Raw genomic sequence first — 9,246 nt, 5'->3', positions numbered from 1 at the left:
TGCTGGGAATAACCAGGATCATGCGGACTCTTTACAATGAAAATCTAGTTGAACTTGACTTGAAGGAAAATGTCATGCTCAGAGTTCTGGGAGGGCTCTTAGTGTGTTCCTTACTTTGGAGGAGGCTGCTGCGTGCTCTGCTATGCATGTCTGAGGCTGAGGACAGCTCTTAAAGTGTGGGGTCACCTTGAGGAGATGCCCTGGCTTTTTCTGTGTGCTTGGGTGAGCACATGGGTGTCTTTGTGTCTGTAGCATCACACAGCCGCAATGGGTTTGTGGCATGTACATGGGACAAAGCTTTAAAGTTGTATTCCAGAGTGCTTCAAGTGTAAAGCTGATATTTGCTTCCACAAATAGAAGGAATTCTTTGTAGGCACATAGAAGCAAGCCAGTCACCAATCAGGCTGTTGGATACAGTTTGTTTTAGTTGTATTATTGTATTTAGAATTTAATTTTCCTATTTTGTGAAATTGTGAAATTGCTTGTTTTTGAAGTACTTGTTCATAAAATTATAATTTCAAGGTCTTAATGTTTTCCCTAAACTCAGTTTGGAGACAAAAGGTGTCCCTGTAGAAGCAATGACAGCAAATTCAAATGATAATAACAAATACTACCTGGCAATACAGTGATTCTTGTCAGAGCAGACGAGTAGCTCACAATCTCAGTGATGGAGAGAATGTGCTCTGGATGAAGGACAGTGTACCTGTGCAGCACAACATGTGCAGTACAGCTCTCTGCAATACAGCATGATATGTGATTATCTGAGGGACAGTGCTGTTAGTGCTGTCCAATCTGCCTTCTCTGTATCTGTTCTGCCAGGAGCACACAGGGCCTTTGGTGCATCATAACCCCATGTGGCAACTTGTCACACTGCAAGAACCACCTAAACAGAAGCAGTCACTGCTCACACACACTTTCCTGGAGTGCTTGCAATGAGTTTCTATTTATCTTGGGGTAGTTCACCTAAGAATTACTGACCAACATCTGCTTTGAACTGTGCTGCATCTGGCCATACAGAAACAGGAACAGTTTCTGAGGTCTAAAGTCTCTTGTCACTATGTTGTGGTGTTTGGTCAAGCTTCTTGATTAGGTCCTCCACCCAAAGGATGGTTGTGTAGCGGAAGATGCTCCTCAGGGAAGTGGACATAACACCAAACCTGCCAGAGCTCAAGAAGAGTTTGGAAAATGCTCTCTGGCAACATTGTGCAAGTCTTGGGACTGTCCTGCATCTGTACTAGAAACAGTGTTATGAACTGGGTATCTCAACCATCTCAGCTGCCTGAAGCTCCTACTGCCCTGCAGAAGATGCTGTAAACTTAGCTTTAATCAAATGAAAAAGGTAATAGCATCATGACATAAATCCTATTGCCTTAACACAGCTGTCCATTGTGTCCTTTCTGTATTCTGGGACTGTCATACTTGGACATGGTCACTCCTTTTACTTTGCTAGGCTTAGCACTGTGACACACTGTCCTGAGCACAGCTGTCAGCACACATTTCGATAATATGTATGCATATCAAGTGAGTTTTTCTACAGGGTCTCTGAAAGGAGAAGGTGGCAATGAGACTGATGATGGAAGTCTTGTAAGTACCTCTGGAATCAGCCAACAGAAGACTTTGTTCTGCTGGAACCTTTCCTTCACTGTAGGGGCATGGGTTTTCCTGATTTAGCAATCATTTACATTGGCCAGAGCATGTAAAAAGAATTCCTCTGCTTTGGTTGCAGCTACCTTTGATTGCTTCTGTCTTCCTCTCAAAATGATCCTTAAGTGAGAAGGCAGAGAATCTGCATTTAGGGAAGTAAGGCAAAAATCAGAAACTTCTTTTAGTTCTTCCTTTAGGTTATGCAGCTGTGAGGTTGCAGTCATTGGTGAGTTTTATGCAATCTTCTGGAAGCAGTCTGGTCATTTTCCTAAGTAGAACAAAGGCAAAGGCAAAAAATAGGATCTAAATTAATGACCTAGAAATCCAAGATGGTTACTAGAGCAATCTTTGAGGCAATTGTACACATGTTAACTGGGTCATATAAATTTGTGGTATGACAGCTCATACAAGGAAGGTATAAATAGATGTCAAGAGGAAGTAGCGTAAGAAGTGACAAATATGAAGCAATGCAGGCAGAAAAATGACCTTTCAATTCTAATCTTCCCTTTTTAAAATATGTTTTTTAGCAGAAGATGTTGGTAGGAAGGGTGGTTGGGGGAGTTTAATGAAAGCAACCCTTCCTCAGTCAAGAGAAACATAACCTTTGCTATATGGATTCACCAGCTCTCTGCTGGCACTTCATTTGCTGAGCTGGTGACAGGGAATGTGGGGTGTGCTGAGATCCTAGATGTTCCTGATTCCTCTAAGTGACTGGAAGAAAAAAGAATGAGGCTATGGCCTTGTAACTTCTCTAATCTGCAGGGACTGCAGTTACATCCATAGGGATGTTTATTCCTATACACAAACAAACAACAAAAGAAGTGGACTTTTGAGATGTATTCACACTTTTTGTGGTACATAGAAGGAGCTGATTTTAAAACAGGATAAATACTTCAAAGGCTCTGGCTACTAAGTCATGAAGTTTCTGCCTCAACTAACGTTTTTAACTCTTTATACAGAAAAAATTGCTATTTGATTTTCAGCACCAATGGTGAGGAGATTTTTCCTTCTTTGCTATGGATTTACCAACTTGTGTTCCTCACAGTTTTATCCCAGAGGTGGTTGGATGTTAGCAGTTACTACCAAGACCTTTTTGACAAAGCATTCATTGCGTGCATTGTCACTCATTTGCCTAACATGTGCTCCATAATCTAAATATGGTTTTAACCTGCTTGTAAAACCACACCAGCAAGATTATCTTCTGCTATGGTATTTTACAGAGCGTTTATATAAAAGATTGTATGTTTCATAAAAGCATGATGCTTAGCATAATACCAGAAAGAATTAGGAGTTCCAAGACCACTTAATTTCTGAAATGTTTTAGAAATTTAGATTCTTCCTGAGAGATTTCAAAAGCTGAGGTAACATTGCAAATACTTATTTCAGAATGTGCTGTAGAGGAGGGAATAAAGCCCAGGTTCTTATGAAGAGCTCAAATGTGATATCTCAAAAGCTCAGTCACTGATGATTTAATTTAGTATGTCCTTGGGGATGAAGCTCGTCTGGATGCAGTGAACCAGCACAAGGCCACGTATTACTTAGCTACATGGTTATTGCTGTGTATGTGTTTTACACTGGCCTGTTGAGGAAATGACTTTTGTCCCCATCTTTCACTATCTTCTCTCCCCAGTCTTTTATTGGCTTTCTATCAATGGCCTTCCTTCTTCAAAGTAATCTCTAATCTTCTTCATCTTGTTCTTCCTGTACTTGGGGGGTTGCTTTCCTTCACTCTCTTGAATCCTGTATTTTGCACTTGATCCAAAGATCCATGTAACTCTGGCGTGTAACACGGCACATTGCATGCCTGCCTGGGCTGATGGGCCCCTGGAATCTGGAGGAGGGTAGCCGTGTCAGCACAGTGATGCCAAGCTCATTACTTGGGTGTGGTATCACACTGCTGCTGCTCTCCTGCTTCCAAGACACAAGCAGGTAAACTGGCACTCTGCTCTGCCATGCAGACAGACCAGTTTGGGTATGTGCTAGCTCAGATTCTTGCTTTGCACACCCTTGCACAATGCAGACATTCTTTCCAATTCTGTTCAAAGGGCTATGCCCATCCTAAGTTCTGCATAGCCTTTATTGTTAAAATCATGATGATATGAACTTTTGCTAATTATCTCATTGTTTGATTGAGTGCAAAGAGGTCTTCACTGGAATACAAAATGATTTTTTCACCTGCACATGTTCTCAGTGAACAGCATCCTCAGGTGTTCTGGAAATCCAGCCCTCACAGTGTTACTGGATTATACAAGTCATGTAAAAGCATTTATATAACACAATTGCAAAAAAAAGAGAATGTTACTAGATTATGCACCAAAGTGATTCATCTCAGGTGCAGAACATCGTGGAAAAGCCAAGTTAATTTTGTTATGACATAATTTCTAACATGCAGAAGTATTTACTTGTTATTACACATCTTCTTGTTACGGCACTGACAATTATCCTGTCTAGTGTTTCCAGGCTGCTTGATACAATGCCATGCAGAGTAGAAAGCTGTAACAAGAACTTCTGTTTCATATGAAATGTGCTGCCTTTAGATAAACAATCTGTGTTTCTGGTCTTAGTAGAGAAAATTTGCTGTTTTCCATCTTAGCAGAAAGCAAGAAAGATGGAAATGTTCACTTGCAGAAACAGTAAAAAATCATCTTGACATTTCTCATAGCCTGTGTGAGCTCAGGTTGCTCAGCATATATTGGCATCCAAGCCTTGCCCTTTCCTACTTTAGGTACAATGGAGCATGTGTGATGAGACAGACTGGCATAGCTGTGGATGTAAACCCACATACTGCACTGCTTTGCTCCTTTACACTGTACAACCATGTCCCTGAGTGATACACTCCCTACTCTGACACAGGAAGCTGGATGGCCTTAGCCTTGACTCTCCCCTGTCTAGGTCAGCTGGAATCACAGAGAGAAGGGATGTACTTCAGCAGTACATGGAGGGTGTACAGTGGTACAAGGAAGGAAAAATCACTGTGACTCAGTCATCTAAATCTACGTTGTTAACCCCAGGTAGCTCAGATTTCTCATCTTTCCCTTTATCCTAAATTCTTCTGATTTTTTTTTTCTCTCTTCTCCACCATTCACTAATCACACAGCTAAAGCAGCTATGGGGAGCCCTGTGCTATAGAGTGTAGTATAGTTTGGAAATGCTCACTTGAAATTTCTTCAATACAACACATATCTGTTTACACAAGACGAAGCTTATAGATTGACTAATTGTACTGCCAAAAAAGAGAAAAGCAGAGAATGAGCTTATAGAGTACTTTGTCAGTTTTCTTCTGGTAAGACAGTCAAGAATTTTAAACCCAGCACACCTGGCCCTAAGGCAAAACTCTTGAGCATTATAATTGCAACTGATGAAATGGGTGGCAGTCACTCCTTATCGAGAGTGAAAGGTACTGCTAGGCATACCACATGTCTCTAAAGGTCATTTGTGACCTATTCCTATGATGTAAGTCTCAAAGAGGAATAAAATGAAAACCCCAAAGAGGTCTGAGTCCCTGGTGTCCCAGAAAGCCAGCGGTCAGAGAGCAGTCATCAACACAAGTCTGGAGACTTCCCCTGCTGCCCTGGAAGACAAATGTTTCAGCAGAAACAATGACTTTTACTTCTTAAAGTAGCACACACTTCAGGCCAAGTGCATGACTAGATACAGTGTGATCATTTTACGCTGATAGAAGAGAAATTTGACCTCTCACTAAAGCAGACATCTATCTATAGAGAACTTTATTTTTCTTTTTATTTCTCCCCAAGTCCTTTTTTGGTGCTGCTAAATTGCTTTGCCATGTTGGAAAAGTGAGAATACTTTGATTACTTTTTGGTTTTGGCAGTGTAGAGAAGGTGACAGACCCTTGTGCTAGTCATGACTCCTGGGAGACATTACAGTAAATTAATAATTTATTTGGCAAATGTAGACTATACTAATCACTGCAAAAAAACATAAAAATCATAGTCGTTGTGAGGATTTTAATGGTAGTGTTAAATAATAGAGAGGAAAAGCCTTGCTATAAATACACCTGAAAATGTTCTTTTCAGGTGTATTAGGTGAATTAGAGAGTTAAGGTCTATTGAATTCAGTGGAAAGACTTTGTTGTCCAAAACCTCTAGATGATATATTAGGACCAGTTCTGTAGGTAGTGCTAATCAGCTCAATTCGTCTGGCTTTAACTGTGCTGAGTTCTTTCACTGAGTCTGAGGATTTTGGGTTGGATCCAGTATGAAATTGTGATACCAGCTGGTTTGGTGCCAAAGCAGCTAACTCCATCTGACTCCCACAGTGATATCCTGGATGGAGAGGTATTTGTGTAGGCAAGCTTCCTGCAGTGTGTGGGAACAGCCAGGTGCCTGAGAATGGTATCTTCAAACCCATAAGCTGTTGAGAGAGAGCCTAAAGAAAGGGTTAAGCATGAGGACATGCTCTGAGTGGTTAGGTAGGGTTGTCCAGATTGTAATTTTTTAGTTATTTATGCTGCTTTTCGCCTTTTGTCAAACTGTACATTGTACTGGCCTATTTGTTCATTTGTACATGGCCTATTATGCATCTCTGATATTGAGCTTAAATGAGTAGTAACTACTTGGATACTATCTTTTATTTAAAAGAAAAACCTTGTTGATAGTACAGCAATAATTAGGGAAAGAGTATTGTGAATAATTAGGGCCATGAATATAATTTATTTTTTTTGGAAGGAAATACTCTCTTTTTACTTAAGAGCTCAGAATAAGGGAGATCTCTGCATGATGGTGTTAGCTGGTGACTCAAAACTTTTTGGTTTTTTGTTTGTTTCAGTTTTCTTAGTACTGTCTTCCATCTTGAGACCATCTTTAACACTAGCCCACACCCTAGAATAGCATGCACACTTACACACATGTGCATTGGCAGAAGGATGTCAAGGATGCATAACAGACATTGACACTGTACCTGGCTCAGGCCAATATTAACATTTAATTACTGATAATGTTTTGAGCTCCTGACAGCAGTGTGGGATGGATGTGGTATGTAAGTAGAACACCTAGCAACCTGGCAAACAAGGATATTGGGAATGCATACCTGAACTGGATGGAGTCACAGGGTTCCTGTCCTTAATCCTCTTGCTTTATAAGGTGATTGTGGAAAGGTTCACCCATGACTCACATAATGGTGTCATCCTTACTTATCTGTTGGCAGACTCTCCAAGGGTATGAATATTATTGTAGCAGAGGCCTTGCATTAAAGAGAAGAGGATTCTTTGACTGTGTGAATCCCACAATACAACTCAGTTTACAAACCTATTAGACAACTGGAAAAGGAGCCAGTCCAACAAATGGGAAGGATAGCAAAGTCTACATTATGCTTAATTCAAACTAATTAACTTTACTGGAAAAAGGGCCATTTGGCAACATGGCAAAATAGCTTTCAGGGCCTATGATGGCTTTTCTGCATGGACTGCAGAAATGAAGGTTGCATTGCAACACCATTGAGTTCTCCTCTGTGCTCTAGTCTTATCTATATGGCAAAATATTTCCTGAATACTTCTTAAACTTGAGAGGCCTGGGATATCTCAATGTCTCTTCCTTCAGACATCCTGCAGTGGCCTTATGCAAAAGTCTCATTTTCCAGTGAATCTATGCACTCTAAAATCTGGCTGTAGTCTCTTACTTCTTCTGCAGAATCTTGTTATGAGATGGTAGCAACAAATTGCCCGAGAGCTTCCTGCGAACCACACATTTCAGAATTTACAAGCAATTGTTGTGGCTGGGGCACGTTACATCTCACTGTTTGCAGTGGATCCATTATAAAGCTACATAACTATCAGGGCAACAAGTGACCTCAGGATCAGGACTGCAGAAACTGCTAACATGTTTGGAGACCCTTTCCTTACGATGCTCAGAGTAAGCACTACAAGAGTGAAAGAATAGACAATGTTTGGAAGGAAGGTTTGCAGATTGCCATTCTGTTGGATGCCTTAGAAAGGTGATCTGTAGACAGTGATCTCTGACAGTCACCAATTAAAGGACAAATTCAAGAGTATTTCTGCACTTCATCTTCTCTGAGGAGCTATAGTACCTTAAACCAGAACTAACTTTGAGACCCTCCCATCTGCTCAGGATCTTGAGCATGAAGGATGTTTTATTAGTTTGGCTTTGAAGTCTGTTAATATATGACTTTTGCTCCCGTTACAAGACTCAAGAAACTCTACACTTTGGCGCTTCCCTTTCTGGATCATTTCTGATGACAGAGTTTAGGAGAGTTAGGTATCCAGCCCAAAGAAAGAGAGTTTTGTATGAAGTAACATGCATTGTTACTTCATTTTGCTGCCTAGTGACCTACAAGTGCTTCCAGTCAGTGCTGGGAAGGACTTGGCTGGATGCTTTCTTGGAACTGTGTGTGTGCAAATACTGTGTAACAGGATACTTGGGCAGTTGCAGATAGGTCTGATCTCCCACTTTTGGTGTGTAAGGTTTGATCCTGGAAAAAATGAATGAGCTTCAAGGTCTGGCTTCTCATTTTCTGGGTCTGAGTGGAAAACCGTGAGTACAAAGGATGAGCCCGGTCGCCCTTTGGCACAGGCAAGGAAAGGTTGTAACAGTTCCAACAGGTAGCAAACTGATGGGGGCTCCTCCTGCTTCATGGCTCATCTGGAGGGTCATTCAGAAGAGCAGCTGCAGCCTGCATGTTGCTAAGAGTGGTGCCAGACTGTTACTACCTGCCTTCCCTCTCTGGGATCACCACATTCCTGTGCAGTCTCTACCTACCTTCTTTGGCACTGAGAGTTCCACCAGGGGATTGCTGCTCCTGCAAACCTGTGCATGGCTGCGTATGCTACATGCACCAAATCATGATGTTGTTTCAGATGAATTTACGCTGTTGTTTTGGGGGCTTTACTGCAACTGTAATACAGTGTAAGTATCTAAATTCTGCTTCTGTCACACGGACTTTTTTTCCTTGATGGTTTGGTACATATAACCTGTGGATTTTGATACCTAGAGCACACATATAAACCTCATTATCATTATTTTGTATCACTAACCCTTCCCAAGGTGTGCAAATTTTGCTGGAAGACCTCTGAGCATCATTCCCCAAATGCCTGGAATATCAAAGGTCCATATTAAAGCAATTCACAAAATCCTTCAGTTTGACCTTCAAAAACCAGAGTAGCAGGCTTCATTGCTTGAGGCTACAGCAGATGCTATTATGCAGGTTAAGAGAGACCTGAAGTTAGTGTTACCAGATAAGCACAACTGCAAAGCAAATCAGTTCAGATAGTTTTCCTTCTTTGAGAGGCTCATTTTTAACTTCAGAGTATCTCTTGAAAAGCTGCAAACTGAAAGAGATTAGGAATATTCCCAGAAAACCTGTCACTCTGATCTTTTGTTATTTTCCTTATTATGCACGCATAATGAAAAATACCATGTAGAAAATAGAAATTATTTTCAATTAAGCAGAATATTATCCCAGTTTATTAAATAAAAACCTCTTTCATTCCTCCCTTGGAAAATGAACATTTTAAATATAATTTGAATTAGTTTTCAGAATATTTCATAACCCAACATGTTGAATTACCTTCCCATCCTCTGGTTTTCAGCCTGGAGTTAGCTTACTGTCATGTCTACAACCAGTGCT

This window comes from Prinia subflava, chromosome Z (assembly GCF_021018805.1).
Source record: "Prinia subflava isolate CZ2003 ecotype Zambia chromosome Z, Cam_Psub_1.2, whole genome shotgun sequence".
NCBI lineage: Eukaryota > Metazoa > Chordata > Aves > Passeriformes > Cisticolidae > Prinia > Prinia subflava.
This window is presented reverse-complemented; position numbering follows the sequence as displayed.